The sequence below is a fragment of the Stegodyphus dumicola genome, chromosome 8 (genome assembly GCF_044657685.1).
Source record: "Stegodyphus dumicola isolate Sdum_Otavi_A_Nest chromosome 8, ASM4465768v1".
NCBI classification, from domain to species: domain Eukaryota; kingdom Metazoa; phylum Arthropoda; class Arachnida; order Araneae; family Eresidae; genus Stegodyphus; species Stegodyphus dumicola.
In genome coordinates this window covers 105,091,072-105,109,036 of record NC_140775.1, presented here as the reverse complement: position 1 = coordinate 105,109,036, position 17,965 = coordinate 105,091,072, and positions in this window count along the sequence as shown.

Genomic DNA, 17,965 nt, shown 5'->3' with positions numbered 1-17,965 from the left:
TTTTCTTCAGGTCAAATACCCTCGAAACGATGTCCGGGCGATCGTGAGCCTTCTGTCCTGGGAATAAGCTTTCTGTTATTTCCGGCCATTTAGGGTTGCACGTGAAAGTCAAAAACAGATCCGGTTTACCAAAGTCGCGCACAATGGCCATCGAGTCCTGATAGTTTTGCTGCATGCAGCGAGGGCTTCCTATAAACGTTGACGGAAGTATAACCGGTATTCCAGGGCGGACGCCCGTCTCTTGACCAACTCTGTAAATGTGATCGGCAAGACCCATGTAAGTTTCCACTCTCAGATTCGTCTGATGGCTCCGGAGGTAAGCAATCCTGTTGCCTTCAACTTTTACGTATGCATCCACGAGATACTGCTGAAACAATTTCCGGCCATACAAGATCGGGTTGTAGCAATCTCGTCGTACGGACACCCTGTGACTGTAACTCTGTGTATTGCTGTCCGACTCTGAATCCTTGCTTGCCGTGAGGAAAGAAAAGTACGTACGTCATGGGTTCCAAGTTGGGATTTAAGGTACTGATGTTGATGAGACCGCCACCTCTCGGATGGATCACGATGTCTCGGTTCGATGGAGGAGCGCCGTCCGTACTCTTGAAGACGACTGCAACTTCATTTTCTTTCGGAGCATTGTAACGTCCCCTGTGCTCACCCGCAGCAACACTTTCACCCTTGATGTACATGCGGATATCCGCAGCAGTTTCGGCACCTTGCTCTCGTACAGTTTCTTCTTCGAATTCCTTCAGCATCTTGTAGGCTTCCGCATATGGATTAACGTTCCTTAAAACTGTGTCCAACTGTCTCAGCAGTTCGGCGTTCAGGGCAACATTTCCAAATATGTTCATTCTCTGCCTGAGGGCTTGATCCGAATCTAAAATGTACAGCTGAGCATACTGTTCTTGACCGGAATGAGGCGGATGAAGGTGGCTCGTTCGATGATATATGGCACCGTGAATCCTGAAGCAGTAGGGACCCGAACCCGAAGGCATTTCTATATTGGCACCCAATGAAGCAAAACTGAGCAGGCAGTTGTAAGTGCGTATGTTGGCAAAAAACTCTTCAGAAAATGGGTGGTTCCCATTCATTAAATTGCGCCAATCTTCTGGATATCTTCTTTCAGCTTCGACAATTTTCCCGTTGTTACAGCAGTGCATGTATCTTCCTCTTGCATTCCTTTCTCCCATAAAGAACAATCCGTTGCAGAGATCGCAGGAAGCTTCCATTGAACCGGAGCTGTGCTGCTCAACGGAAACTTCAAGTCCACATCTTCCTGCACTGTGCAGAGTGCTACGCGAACGTTGTGCTGCATTTGTACGTAGTCTGTCTTCTCGTACTGACATGGTTTCTTCGGATAGGACTTGTCTGTGACGTGCAGCATCTCGTGTTCTTCGAGTAGCAGCATCCTCTTCCGATTCTTCCGCGCGAACTTGACGATGACGATGAGAGTCCAGTCTGCGCCTCCTGTTGGTTTCTTCTTCGCTTTCCCGAGCATGTAAGTTTTCTTGTCTTTCCGCTTCCCTGCTTAGTCTCCTACTCGTTTCTTCTTCGGTTTCTTGAGCGCGTAGGTTTGCTTGACGTTCTGATTGCATGCTTAATCTCCTACTGGTTTCCCCTTCACTTTCTTCAGCACGCAAGTTGTCTTGTCGTTGCGCTTTCCTGCTGAGTCTCGCAACAGTTTCTTCTTTCGTTTCTTGAGCACGTAGGTTTGCTTGACGCTCTGCTTGCGTGCTCAGTCTTGTAGCAGTTTCTTCTTCATTTTCTGCAGCTCGCCGTAACCTTTGTGCTTCAGCTCTTCGCCGTCTCAATGCTTCTCCCGTAATGCCTCTTTTCCGTTTCGGCATTTCAGTACGTTAAAAAAAAAAAATACTACTCTACTAAAGCAATAACTGAACTAAAAAAGTAATAACCGAACGTAAAAGATGAAAGAATAAACTTGCTAGTTAAAACAATACTCCTGAAAATAAATTAATGCAATCTAAATGTACACAACACAAATTTTATAAAAAGCCCACACTAAATGAAAAATTATACGCTCAAGAGCTAATTAATTTTAAAAAATCAAAAATGTAAGACCAAAACTTGCCGATTACAAAATTGCTGGTAAATAACAAATAATATAGGTAAAATACTATGAAAATTCTAAGCACACTTAACAATTTTGAAAATATTTCTAATATTTCAGCTAATCTGAAAACAATGCACATAAAAAGAAAATGAAAATTACAAACACAAAATAAATAAAAGTAAAAATGCAAATATAAATTAAAAAGTTATGAAATCAATTCTGAATTTTAAAAGCAAAAATGAACTAATACATCTAAAAAAAGAACATTCGATCGCCTTCAAACGATAGTTTTTATCGCACAACTCACATAAAAAAGAAAATGAAAATTATAAACGCAAAATAAATAAAAGTATAAATGCAAAGATAAATTAAAAAGTTATGAAATCAATTCTGAAATTTAAAAGCAAAAATTAACTAATACATCTACAAAAAGAACATTCGATCGCCTTAAAACGATAGTTGTTACCACACACAGTAAAATGTCAAAAACAAAAAACGCAAATGAAATTTTTCAAGCAACAAAAACACAAATATATAATAGGAATGAATAGATCTTTAAAAAAATACGAAGAAAATATCAAATATATCACAAAAGTTAAATGTTCCAAAGAATTCTCAAGTCCTTAACTAACAGGAGCATATAAAAGTCTAAAATACTACTTTAAATTACTAAAACTACAAATACAAATACAAAAAACAATCAAATAACCTGTAAAAAGAAATAAAGATTAAGTGCAATGAGTAATAATAAGTATATTTACGAAATTTAGTATGTTGGAAAAAATTGCGACGGTCTCCTTCCAAATCCTAAATTCGTAAATAAATTTTTTGTTGCCAAACCAGGAAACTAAACTTTTGATTCTATTTGATCTGTTGCCAGACCGGGAAACAAAACTTTTTATTTTATCTATGACGTCATTTACTCGACTTATCAAGGGCATAAACCAATCTACATTCAACTAACGACAACTAAATGAAGAGAATGTTTCTATTTTTAGTTTTATTTTAGCTTTTCAGTTTATTCCTTTAAGTTATTTTAATTTTTTATTCTTAGTTTTTTAGTGGCGAACGGCCTTGGCGTTCCCAATGCATTTTTATCTCCAACGACTGCCGAGACTGTTGCCACTCGGAAGACTGAATGCCGAAATTATTGTTTTCGCAGTTTTTAATTAATAACTCCGCCGATTATTGTCGTACGGAGATGGGACCGGTATCGACGGATTCGTTGATTTTTTTCGAATACGGGGATATGCGTTTCGAATCGCAACTCGGAGCCGTTCCGCAGATATTCGAGAAAAACGAATTTGGCACTCGGCCAAATCCCTAAAATAGGGGAAACCCGTGAAAGAAAGTGCAAAACGTAGGGAAATGTAGGGAGAAAATCAGTTTTTAATTAATATCTCGGCTAATTAAAGTCGCACGACGATGCCGATGGTCAATCCGGCGAGCCACGGGCATTCCGCATCCAACGGTACCTTCCGCTAAGCTCTGCACCCAGCCGTTCTTGAGAAGATGATGTTACAAACACACAAACAGACAGAGGCACACAGATTTTAATAGTATAGACTAGCGGGCAAGCCCGCCAGCTGAGCGGGCTGAAGCCCGCTTATCATTGTTCGTTTTTAAAAGAATTCCCATGTTCAAATTTGGCCGGTATTGAATAGTTGAACCGAACTACCATTTTTAGCGGCATTCCGCGGGCTTCCCCCGCTTTTTTCACCTATGCATCCAGAAGTTACCGCATACACGATACACATGCGGAGAATGACGAAAACACCCATGCTGCCATCACCTTTCGCGGGTATTCGAAAGTTGGACCGAAATACAATTTTTCATCGATTTTGCGCGTGCTGTGCCCGCTTTATTCACGTATACATGCAGAAGATAGTGCATAAAAGATACACATGCGTAAAATCAAGAAAACACCCATGGAGTCAGCCCGTTCGCAGGGATCCAAAGTTGGACCGAAGTACCAGTGTTCATCGGTTTTGCGCGGGCTGCCCCCGCTTTATTCACATACGCATCCAGAAGTCACTGCATACACGATACACATACACGAAAACACCCATGCAGCCAGTCCTCTCACGGGGATTTTAAATTTGGTACGAACCACCAGTGTTCAGCGCCTTTGCCGCTATTCATTGTTCGTGTGCATAAGAGTTCCTAATGTAATTTCGCCGGTATTCGAAAGTTGGAACGAACTACCAGTGTCCAGCGGATTTTGTGGGGGCTGCCCCCGCTTTATAAAGTTTGCATCCAGAATATACTGTATACACGATACACATGCGTAAAATCACGAAAACACCCATGCAGCCAGCAGGCAAATTTTCGGGATTCGAAAGTTGGAACGAACTAACAATGTGCAGCGGTGACTACTCATGCAGCCAGCCTGCTCGCCGGAACTCGTATGTTGGACCGAACTACCAGTGTTTAGCTTTCTTGCGCGGGCTGCGCCCGCTTTATTCACTTATGCATACAGAAGACATTGCATAGACGATACACATGCGTAAAATCACAAAAACACCCATGTAGCCCGCCTGCTGGCCGGGATTCGAAAGTTGGACCGAACTACCAGTGTTCATCGGTTTTGCGGGGGCTGCGCGCGCTTTATGCACATATGTATCCAGAAGACACTGCATACACGATACACATGCGGAAAATCATGAAACCAGCCTGCTCGCCGGGACTCGTATGTTGGAGCGAACTACCAGTGTCCAGCTTTCTTGCGCGGGCTGCGCGCGCTTTATTCATTTATGCATCTAGAAGACACTACATACACGATAGAGATGTGTAAAATCACAAAAACACCCGTGTAACCCGCCTGCTCGACGGGATTCAAAAGTTGGACCGAACTACCGGTGTTCAGCGGTTTTTAGCGGGCTGCGCTTTCTTTATTCATGTATGCATCCAGAAGATACTGAATATACTATATACATCCGGAAAATCACGAAAGCACCCATGCAGCAGCCCGTTCGCCGGGACTCGAAAATTGGACCGAACTACCAGTGTTCAGTGACTATGACGCCCGCTTTATTCACTTATGCATACAGAAGACATTGCATACACATTACACATGCGTAGCCTGCCTGCTCGCTGGGATTCAAAAGTTGGACCGAACTACCAGTGTTCATCGGTTTTGCGAGGGCTGGGCCCGCTTTATGCACATATGTATTAAGAAGACACTGCTTCCACGATACACATATGGAAAATCATGAAAACACCCATGCAACCAGCCTGCTCGCCGGGATTCATAAGTTGGAGCGAACTACCAGTGTTCTGCTTTCTTGCGCGGGCTGCGGCCGCTTTATTCATTTATGTATCTAGAAGACACTGCATACACGATAGAGATGTGTAAAATCACAAAAACACCCGTGTAACCTGCCTGCTCGCCGGGATTCGAAAGTTTCACCGAACTACCAGTGTTCAGCGGTTTTTAGCGGGCTGCGCCCTCTTTATTCATGTATGCATCCAGAAGATACTAAATATACTATACATGTGGAAAATCACGAAAGCACACATGCAGCCAGCCCGTTCGCCGGGATTCGAAAGTCGGACCGAACTACCAGTGTTCAGTGACTTTACGGTGCCGCTAATGGGCCGTTGTAGAAAGAGAAATCGCGAAAATTTTCGGGTTTGTTATTCAAACAATAGATTCGTTATTAAAATTCCTTTATTTTTTATAATCTTCAACATAATCACACACAAAATTGTATCAATATATATATTTTAATGCGATTATTAATTCATAATTATTTATAATAAAAAAAGTTCTCATATACCGTCTCCAAGGGTCACATGTTCAATTTAAAACCCAAACGAAAAAAAAAAAATGTTTAAATTTACAGAATCCGGACAAAGTTTCAACAAAGTTGTTTCACAAGAATATAGTTAAGTTAAATTAAATTTAAATAATTCTTTTGCGTCGTTGCTGCAAGGAAAAGCTCATATTCAATTAAAATTTAATTAAGAAATTTGAATCGTAAAAAAAAAATTAATAATTATTATTGTTGCGAACTAATTTACGATATCATTTAAATTCAAAAAGCATATGTAAATTAAGTAGACGTATCCAAAACCATGAAAAAATGTATTATTCAAAAAGATTAAATTTATTATTCCAAAAAAATTACATATTTTAAAAAAATAGCGCTTTCAGTTTTTTAATTAATATCTCAGCTCATTAAAATTGTACAACTTCAAGAACGCCATCATTTAAATTTAATGTAATATAACAACTTTTACTCAATAGTAATAAAAGAATTAACGTGGCAATAACATATCGTGGCAATTATAAAAACCTGAAATTAAAAGAATGTTAGTTTAAAATGCTGACATTAACGAAATATTTTCAATACACCGTGAGGTAACATGAAATCGCGTGTTTTATTAAAACTACAGAATATAACCTTGATTTTTATCTCTAGCGGTTCAAGAAACTGTAGCCACTCGGAAAGATGAGCGGGAAAATTAGCATTTTCACAGTTTTTAATTAATATCTCAGCTGATTAAAGTCGTACGAAGATGAGAATGACACCAATGAATTCCGAGAATTTTTTGCAATCCGGCGATACCTCTCTCGAATTCCAACTCGACCCGGTTCCATAAATATTTGGAAAAAAAAAAAGAAATTGACACGTGACCTTTCGCCAGCACAAATCTGAAACGGAAGCAATTCCCCCCCCCCCGGCGCTTTGGAAAAAGCAATTTTATCTCAGCTAATTCCGAGACAGTTGCCACTCCGAAAAATGAAATAACGTCTTCGCAGTTTTTAATTAATAACTCCGCCGATTATTGTCGTACGAAGATGGGACCGGTATCGATGGATTCGTTGATTTTTTTGGCATCCGGAGATATGCATTTCGAATTCCAACTCGGCGCCGTTCCGGAGATATTCGAGAAAAACGAATTTGGCACGTAGCCAAATCCCTAAAACAGGGAAAACTCGAGTAAGAAAGTGAAAAACGTAGGGAAAGTAGGGAGAAAATTAGTTTTTAATTAATATCTCGGCTAATTATAATCGCACGAAGATGCCAATGGTCAAAATGGCTTCCCACGGACATTCCGAATCCAACGGTACCTTCCGCTAAGCTCTGCACCCAGCCGTTCTGGAGAAGATGATGTTACAAACAAACAAACAAACAAACAAACAGACGCGCACAGATTTTAATAGTATAGACTAGCGGGCAAGCCCGCCAGCTGAGCGGGCTGAAGCCCATTACTTCAGGGGATGGATGCCTTCGTGGTATTCGAAAGTTGGACCGAACTACCACTGTATAGCGATTTTACATTTGCTGCGCCCGCTTTATTAACATATGCATGTAGTATCTTCTGCATGGGGACAATCACGAAAACACACATGCAGCCAGCCCGCTCGCCGGGATTCGAAAGTTGGACCAAACTACCAGTATTCAGTGCGGAAAATCACGAAAACACCCACGCAGCCATGCCGTTCTCCGGGATTCGAAAGTTGGACCGAACTACCAGTGTTCAGCGATTTTACTGCTCATTAGCTAATGGGCACTTCTACGAAGTGTAATCGCGAAACTTTTTGGGTGTGATATTCCAACAATATACTCGTTGTTTAAATTATTTTTGGTAAACTCCAACTCCTGTCTATAAATTTTATACTTAACATCTCTTTTGTAATTATGTTTCATAACAGTAAATATATACTGGCATTTAAATGCCTGTAAAATAGTAGAAAGCATTTAAAAGCATTGTTTTACAATTTTTTCATTCTCGGAAGTAATACTTTTTACTGCGAGCAAACCTTTGATCTTAGTCGTAACTGTAACTGCTTTCCGCGGCGTTTGTTTACATTTTTCATGCGTGGGTTTTTGAGCTGATGAGTGTTCGTCATTTATCTTTGTGTACCTTTTAAAAATGTTCTTCGAAGGGTCTTCTAAGACTCTTGATAATATTTTAGTCGTGAATTTGTTCTATTTTGATTATACTGGTAAATTTCTTTTTTTTTTTTACATATGCTATCATAATGCATACTATTTATTAGCAAGTAGTATCATAAACCCAAAGCATCAGCGGGTCTAAAATGAAACTCGTGGCATGTGTGAAGAATATTCATGGCAGATGGTCATTTGTAGATTCCGTTACAGCAGAAAAAATTGCTGAAACTTAAAATAAATCGCCTTTAGCGGATATGACAAATGATGAAAGTCCAGCGTGAAAATCAATTGTGAATACAACTGCGAGTGTAAAGGCAGCTGAGTTGAAAACAACTTTTCAATCTACATCAAATTCTAATCAAAATGTGAGTGAAAAGTGTTCCTATATTTTAATGAAGAGCGAAATGTTTGTTGCATAAAGCTACAACAGTTCTTCAGATGTAATATGAAAGGGAATGTTTGGCTATTGAACTCATTTGCAAATTGTGTACGAAGGTATTAATTTTAAAAAATCAAAAATTGTAAAACCAAAACTTGCAGATTATAAAATTGCTAGTAAATAACATAATGTTAAATAATATGTGCAATGCTATGAAAATTCTAAGAACAGATAACAATTATCAAAATATTTTGAATAATTAGGCAACGACCACAGGAAGTGTCATTTTTACCTCCGTGTGTGAAGTATTCAACTACGGCAAAGCACTCGAGTGCAATCTGCCTAAGGGGAGGGATGCCTTCTTGTCGGCTTTTTAAGAGAAAGTGGCTGGTATACGCATGGGGAAAATAACAAAAACACCCATGCAGCCACCCCGTTCACTGGGATTCGAATGTTACGCAACTTTGTGGAACATACTCATTTGCTCATTACAGTCCTATCCCTCGAGTAAATCAAATATCATGTGAATCATGCCCATGTCTTACATCTCCTGCACACCTTGTTCCATCATTGTGTGGATATAACTCATATTGTGTCAATAGTGTTTTATGTGTCCAATATCCCCTGTATATACCGCCTGTATATTAGTCGCCTGTTTTTATCGCATTCAAAATAAAGAAATAACAGAAAATAATTTTTTAAATGTACCGAGTAAGTATTGCAGATGGGTGGGCTGCAACCACTCAATTTGTGGAAATATTTTATATTTAAATGAAAAACAGAAAAATAATTTTAAATCTATGATTAAAATTCTTTTTCTCACTTTCATTATTATTAACACGAAACCGAAGGGACTGAAGAATTTTTTCGTGTTAAAGGATATTGGGGGGGGACATTTTCAACAAAATTAAGTTTATTAGAGTACATTTTATTTGCACAGATATGCATATAGGCACGTATTAAATAAAAAAATCAATGAAACAAAATCATCCACGAGAACTGCATTATTCATTTCGTTTTCTTTGTCGGAATCTGCATCAATGATATTTTTTTTTACCTTTGAACAAACTCCAAAATGTCCTTGTCTCCCATTTTTGGGGCTGTACACACATTATCATCAACTACTGCAACTGTTGTTCTTTGGATAACACAGTAGGGCAGTACACAGAAACTTTTCCAAACGTTTCATAAAATGTCGGTCGTGTGAACCCGTCAAATATTTTACTGTACCTATGTCTATAAAAGACACAACTTTGGGAAAGACGTTACAGGCCTATCCCTTGAGTATATTAAATGTCATGCAAAACAAAATATTTTATATGAATGAAATCAATTATTGCATCAATAGTTCAAAGAAAAACAGAAAATAATTTTTAAAATCCACCGAGTAAGTATGCCAGATGGGCGAGCTACAATCTGTATTTATCTGAAATAATAATAATAATAATAATTGCTTAGTTATAAGTTTATCCTAAATTCAAAAACTTGCACGGAAAAAAAATTGTAAACAGAAAAAATTGGTGGGCTTTTGACGGCATGAACTGCCTGACACCTGGGGTCTCCTCTGCAACCTCATCGACCAGGGGGTTATTTTTTCTCCCAGGTATCAGCCCCTTCCCTGGTCTGCTGTTACAGAATCATAGACAAAATTGCATCACTATATATAAAAATATATATATATATATATATATATATATATTGATGCAATTGTATATATATATACATACACACACAATTAAGATATATATATATTTGTGTGTGTTTACAAAAATGCATGCAATGAATAAGAAAAATTATTTACATCTGAAAAGAAAAATGTACATGTTCTATGTACACCTGAAAAGAAAAACATTTTAATTCGAATGAAATCATTTCTATATACACCTGAAAAAAAGTATTTACAAGTTCTATGTACATCTGAAAAGAAATGTATAAAAACATTTTAATTTGAATAAAATCATTTCTATATACACCTGAAAAAAAAAAATTATGTGATTGAAATCAGTTCCATAAATACCTAAAAAAGAAAATACATAAAATTAATGACCGCAATTGCATGTAGACCTGAAAAGGAAAATTTATAAATAATATTTACAACATTGAAAAAATAATACAGCTTCCGATTGCCTAACTACGCCAAATTCCACTTTGTAACGACAGACATAAAAGCCGACTAATTCATAATTCTCAAACTGTTTCAGCTTCATCTTGACTTGCTTCAATTTATCCCAGTCATCCAAAAATCTCAAATCTTTTTCATTTTTCCTTTGGCTTCATTAACTTCATTTTGTGTTGCAAAAATCTCACTGTCTCAATGTCTCGAGTAACTTTTTTACTGTAGAACCTCCCTGTAAACAATATTTCTCGTGAATACTTTAGAACATGCGGGTATCAAACGGCCTTGCTTCTTGGTGTCTTTCACTAAAACACGAACATTCCTCATAGACGAACATCTTGAAAAAGATACATAAAGCATTCCATGACTGAAAACTGGTTGCGGTAAATAAATTCCAACTTTCTTAAGCGTCTGTCCCTGTGACTTATTAATAGTCATACAAAATGCAAGCCTGATAGGAAACTGTCTTCGCTTGAGCTGAAAGGGGAGGTTTGAATCTGATGGTGAAAGTTCAACACGTGGAATGAAAACTCTCGATCCAGCATTCTGTCCAGAGATGACTTCACAATCTAAAACGTTTGGCATAATTCTCTTCACAATGAGCCTTGTTCCGTTGCAGAGTCCAACCGATGGATGTAGATTTCGTAGAAGCATAACTATAACTCCAACTTTCAAATTCAGACGATAAGGTGGCATTCCAGAAGGCGTCAGGCTGTGGATGAAATCCAGCTGATATATTTCTTGTTCTTCTTCGTTATCGCAAATAACCGAGTCTGCACTGTAGTGCGTGAAAACTTGACCTGGAAACGTGGAAAGAATTTCTTCATTAAGCTTCAGAGCTTCCTCGTTTTTTGGACATAAAATCGCTTTGCTGGCCAAGTCTTCTAAGTTGAATTCATTACTGCAGCCAAACATTTCTTCTACTATCGATCTGTTGACCACACACAAAGATGGAATTTCGATAATGTCTTCGTCCAAGCCACTGTCATTTTTAAGACGACCGTCTCCCAACTGGAGAAGCCATTCTGAAAATTCTTGTTCTTCCGGATTCAATCGCATATTGGTGGAAAGCGTGCATTGTTTGAAATGTGGCCACAAAAAGGAGTTCCTGAGGCAGCTCTCGATCGCAGAAGTTCGGTTTCCATGTGCGACAACAGCTAATGTTTGTCTCCTGTCACCTCCTAAAACTAAGGTTTTACCGCCAAAAGGAACATCCAGTCCGGTCAAGTCTCTCAGCAATCTGTCGACAGCTTCCAAAGCGTAATGAGGCATCATGGTGCATTCATCCCATATGAAAAGTTTCGCAGTCTTCAAGTACCTTCCTTCAGCGCTATCTTGTCTCACACGGCACGAAGAATTTTCCAGAAGTGGAACGGGCAACTTGAAAGTAGAGTGTACAGTTCTTCCACCGGTCAACAGCACAGCAGCAATGCCTGTCCACGCAACGGGAATGGCAACGTGGCCCATTCCTCGAACAGCATGAAGGATCGTCCTAAAAAGGAAAGTTTTTCCAGCTCCAGCAAACGCATTAACACAAAATGTCTTCGGTGTGTTAGGATTCTCATCTCGTACAGCTTCCAAAACCAAGTCGTAAACTAATTTCTGTTCAGGATTCAACATCCCGTTCAACACTTCGGCTTGTTCGTTTTCATACTGGACATCGAACTGCGGGACTTCGAGAGAAACAGCATCAGTCAATGTTGGTTGCGGGAGACCAAGAGAACATAGCGAAACATTGTGCACTTCTAACTGGTCTTCTATACTTCTCAGTGCAAGGCTGAAACTGTCTTCTAAGGAGTAAGATCTCGCAAAATCTTCAGAAAGGGACTCTTTGAATTCATTCCACAAAGCGACGAGTTCCGCAGGGTTGCAGAAAACACAGATGAAGCAAAAAATCTGTCTTAGCTGCGGTGGCATTTGAAAAGCTGATGCTTCTGCCAGAGTATTTTTCCATTCTTCGTCGTCTTGCAGCAGATGCCTTGCACGGCAGGCTTCCTTGAACGTTGAATACTCCACACCTTCGTAAGTTCTTAAGTCGGCAAAACTCTTCGCTCCTTTAACGTGACACAGCAGCAACCTCAGATGGAAACGCTCAACATTTTTCGGGCTAACAGAATACATTCTTGAAATGATGTAATCTCCAAGTCTAACTCGTGTCTGCCAGGCATGATTCCTCCAGGTGAAATGTTTAGGAATTTCGGCATACAGGTAATCATTCGCTTCGGGAACTGTCCTGTTCAGTTCAAACCATCCGGTGAGCATGGTATTTTTCTCGGCAGCTCTCTGGAAAGCATTCCTTTCTTCGGATTCGGCAAAATAGACGGGCTGCAGGTTTTCCAAATGAACCGGTAGTCGTATGATGGAGTGCGACTTAGAATGCATTCTTTTTTCAAACAGCCTCCACGCTGCTTCAGGGGCAGACACGTATCTTGCATTTAAGAAGCATTTGATCTCGTCCCACATTAAAGTTCTATCTCCAGATTCTTCCAGAACAACTTTAGCTGCATCATGACCCTTGTACACGTATTTGAACAAATACTTCACCGATTTTATGGAGCTGCATACTTCAACGTTTATGTGGGCGTTGTACTTTTTCGATAAATACGGATTGTAAGGAACGACCCATCTGTTATCGATGGCATGACCCTTGATCACGATAAAGTTTCCGTCGTCCCTTCTTCTGTAGAGTGGGTAGCCATTCACGTTCTCTTTAGTTTCTGCCTCAAACGGTTTCGGAAATCCTTTCGAACATACACCATCACTCATGCAGGGAGAGTTTCTATTCAGTTCACCGCAGGGTCCGTGAATCATCGATGACTTCACAATGTTGTGTAGCTCCGGATGTCGAGTAGCATCTGGAAGTTCAGCACACACCAGCGAGTCGATGCACTCTGCATCTCTTATTTTGTCTTCTTCCGCTAAAAACAACAAAAGGTGCATATGAGGCAATCCTCTCTTCTGAAATTCGATGACGTGTATATCTGCAATGGTCGCACCTAAGATGTGATTCTTTGTCAAATCTTGCATCAAAGCCGTTTTCTTCAGGTCAAATACCCTCGAAACGATGTCCGGGCGATCGTGAGCCTTCTGTCCTGGGAATAAGCTTTCTGTTATTTCCGGCCATTTAGGGTTGCACGTGAAAGTCAAAAACAGATCCGGTTTACCAAAGTCGCGCGCAATGGCCATCGAGTCCTGATAGTTTTGCTGCATGCAGCGAGGGCTTCCTATAAACGTTGACGGAAGTATAACCGGTATTCCAGGGCGGACGCCCGTCTCTTGACCAACTCTGTAAATGTGATCGGCAAGACCCATGTAAGTTTCCACTCTCAGATTCGTCTGATGGCTCCGGAGGTAAGCAATCCTGTTGCCTTCAACTTTTACGTATGCATCCACGAGATACTGCTGAAACAATTTCCGGCCATACAAAATCGGGTTGTAGCAATCTCGTCGTACGGACACCCTGTGACTGTAACTCTGTGTAATGCAGTCCGACTCTGAATCCTTGCTCGCCGTGAGGAAAGAAAAGTACGTACGTCATGGGTTCCAAGTTGGGATTTAAGGTACTGATGTTGATGAGACCGCCACCTCTCGGATGGATCACGATGTCTCGGTTCGATGGAGGAGCGCCGTCCGTACTCTTGAAGACGACTGCAACTTCATTTTCTTTCGGAGCATTGTAACGTCCCCTGTGCTCACCTGCAGCAACACTTTCACCCTTGATGTACATGCGGATATCCGCAGCAGTTTCGGCACCTTGCTCTCGTACAGTTTCTTCTTCGAATTCCTTCAGCATCTTGTAGGCTTCCGCATATGGATTAACGTTCCTTAAAACTGTGTCCAACTGTCTCAGGAGTTCGGCGTTCAGGGCAACATTTCCAAATATGTTCATTCTCTGCCTGAGGGCTTGATCCGAATCTAAAATGTACAGCTGAGCATACTGTTCTTGACCGGGATGAGGCGGATGAAGGTGGCTCGTTCGATGATATATGGCACCGTGAATCCTGAAGCAGTAGGGACCCGAACCCGAAGGCATTTCTATATTGGCACCCAATGAAGCAAAACTGAGCAGGCAGTTGTAAGTGCGTATGTTGGCAAAAAACTCTTCAGAAAATGGGTGGTTCCCATTCATTAAATTGCGCCAATCTTCTGGATATCTTCTTTCAGCTTCGACAATTTTCCCGTTGTTACAGCAGTGCATGTATCTTCCTCTTGCATTCCTTTCTCCCGTAAAGAACAATCCGTTGCAGAGATCGCAGGAAGCTTCCATTGAACCGGCGCTGTGCTGCTCAACGGAAACTTCGAGTCCACATCTTCCTGCACTGTGCAGAATACTACGCGAACGTTGTGCTGCATTTGTACGTAATCTGTCTTCTCGTACTGACATGGTTTCTTCGGATAGGACTTGTCTGTGACGTGCAGCATCTCGTGTTCTTCGAGTAGCAGCATCCTCTTCCGATTCTTCCGCGCGAACTTGACGATGACGATGAGAGTCCAGTCTGCGCCTCCTGTTGGTTTCTTCTTCGCTTTCCCGAGCATGTAAGTTTTCTTGTCTTTCCGCTTCCCTGCTTAGTCTCCTACTCGTTTCTTCTTCGGTTTCTTGAGCGCGTAGGTTTGCTTGACGTTCTGATTGCATGCTTAATCTCCTACTGGTTTCTCCTTCACTTTCTTCAGCACGCAAGTTGTCTTGTCGTTGCGCTTTCCTGCTGAGTCTCGTAACAGTTTCTTCTTTCGTTTCTTGAGCACGTAGGTTTGCTTGACGCTCTGCTTGCGTGCTCAGTCTTGTAGCAGTTTCTTCTTCATTTTCTGCAGCTCGCCGTAACCTTTGTGCTTCAGCTCTTCGCCGTCTCAATGCTTCTCCCGTAATGCCTCTTTTCCGTTTCGGCATTTCAGTACGTTAAAAAAAAAATACTACTCTACTAAAGCAATAACTGAACTAAAAAAGTAATAACCGAACGTAAAAGATGAAAGAATAAACTTGCTAGTTAAAACAATACACCTGAAAATAAATTAATGCAATCTAAATGTACACAACACAAATTTTATAATAATCCCACACTAAATGAAAAATTATACGCTCAAGAGCTAATTAATTTTAAAAAATCAAAAATGTAAAACCAAAACTTGCCGATTACAAAATTGCTGGTAAATAACAAATAATATAGGTAAAATACTATGAAAATTCTAAGCACACTTAACAATTTTGAAAATATTTCTAATATTTCAGCTAATCTGAAAACAATGCACATAAAAAGAAAATGAAAATTACAAACACAAAATAAATAAAAGTAAAAATGCAAATATAAATTAAAAAGTTATGAAATCAATTCTGAATTTTAAAAGCAAAAATGAACTAATACATCTAAAAAAAGAACATTCGATCGCCTTCAAACGATAGTTTTTATCGCACAACTCACATAAAAAAGAAAATGAAAATTATAAACGCAAAATAAATAAAAGTATAAATGCAAAGATAAATTAAAAAGTTATGAAATCAATTCTGAAATTTAAAAGCAAAAATTAACTAATACATCTACAAAAAGAACATTCGATCGCCTTAAAACGATAGTTGTTACCACACACAGTAAAATGTCAAAAACAAAAAACGCAAATGAAATTTTTCAAGCAACAAAAACACAAATATATAATACGAATGAATAGATCTTTAAAAAAATACGAAGAAAATATCAAATATATCACAAAAGTTAAATGTTCCAAAGAATTCTCAAGTCCTTAACTAACAGGAGCATATAAAAGTCTAAAATAGTACTTTAAATTACTAAAACTACAAATACAAATGCAAAAAACAATCAAATAACCTGTAAAAAGAAATAAAGATTAAGTGCAATGAGTAATAATAAGTATATTTACGAAATTTAGTATGTTGGAAAAAATTGCGACGGTCTCCTTCCAAATCCTAAATTCGTAAATAAATTTTTTGTTGCCAAACCAGGAAACTAAACTTTTGATTCTATTTGATCTGTTGCCAGACCGGGAAACAAAACTTTTTATTTTATCTATGACGTCATTTACTCGACTTATCAAGGGCATAAACCAATCTACATTCAACTAACGACAACTAAATGAAGAGAATGTTTCTATTTTTAGTTTTATTTTAGCTTTTCAGTTTATTCCTTTAAGTTATTTTAATTTTTTATTCTTAGTTTTTTAGTGGCGAACGGCCTTGGCGTTCCCAACGCATTTTTATCTCCAACGACTGCCGAGACTGTTGCCACTCGGAAGACTGAATGCCAAAATTATTGTTTTCGCAGTTTTTAATTAATAACTCCGCCGATTATTGTCGTACGGAGATGGGACCGGTATCGACGGATTCGTTGATTTTTTTCGAATCCGGGGATATGCGTTTCGAATTCCAACTCGGCGCCGTTCCGCAGATATTGAAGAAAAACGAATTTGACACGCCGCCAAATCCCTAAAACAGGGAAAACGGGTGAAAGAAAGTGCAAAACGTAGGGAAACGTAGGGGAATAAGCAGTTTTTAATTAATATCTCGGCTAATTAAAGTCGCACAAAGATGCCGATGGTCAATCCGGCGAGCCACGGGCATTCTTAATCCAACGGTACCTTCCGCTAAGCTCTACACCCAGCCGTTCCCGAGGAGATGATGTTACAAACACACAAACAGACAGAGGCACACAGATTTTAATAGTATAGATTACAAAAGAGATGCTCGCCGGGATTCGAAAGTTGGACCAAACTACCAGTATTCAGTGCGGAAAATCACGAAAACACCCACGCAGCCATGCCGTTCGTTCTCCGGGATTCGAAAGTTGGACCGAACTACCAGTGTTCAGCGATTTTACTGCTCATTAGCTAATGGGCACTTCTACGAACTGTAATCGCGAAAATTTTTGGGTGTGATATTCCAACAGTATACTCGTTGTTTAAATTATTTTTGGTAAACTCCAACTCCTGTCTATAAATTTTATACTTAACATCTCTTTTGTAATTATGTTTCATAACAGTAAATATATACTGGCATTTAAATGCCTGTAAAATAGTGGAAAGCATTTAAAAGCATTATTTTACAATTTTTTCATTCTCGGAAGTAATACGTTTTACTGCGAGCAAACCTTTGATCTTAGTCGTAACTGTAACTGCTTTCCGCGGCGTTTGTTTACATTTTTCATGCGTGGGTTTTTGAGCTGATGAGTGTTCGTCATTTATCTTTGTGTACCTTTTAAAAATGTTCTTCGAAGGGTCTTCTAAGACTCTTGATAATATTTTAGTCGTGAATTTGTTCTATTTTGATTATACTGGTAAATTTCTTTTTTTTTTTTTACATATGCTATCATAATGCATACTATTTATTAGCAAGTAGTATCATAAACCCAAAGCATCAGCGGGTCTAAAATGAAACTCGTGGCATGTGTGAAGAATATTCATGGCAGATGGTCATTTGTAGATGCCGTTACAGCAGAAAAAATTGCTGAAACTTAAAATAAATCGCCTTTAGCGGATATGACAAATGATGA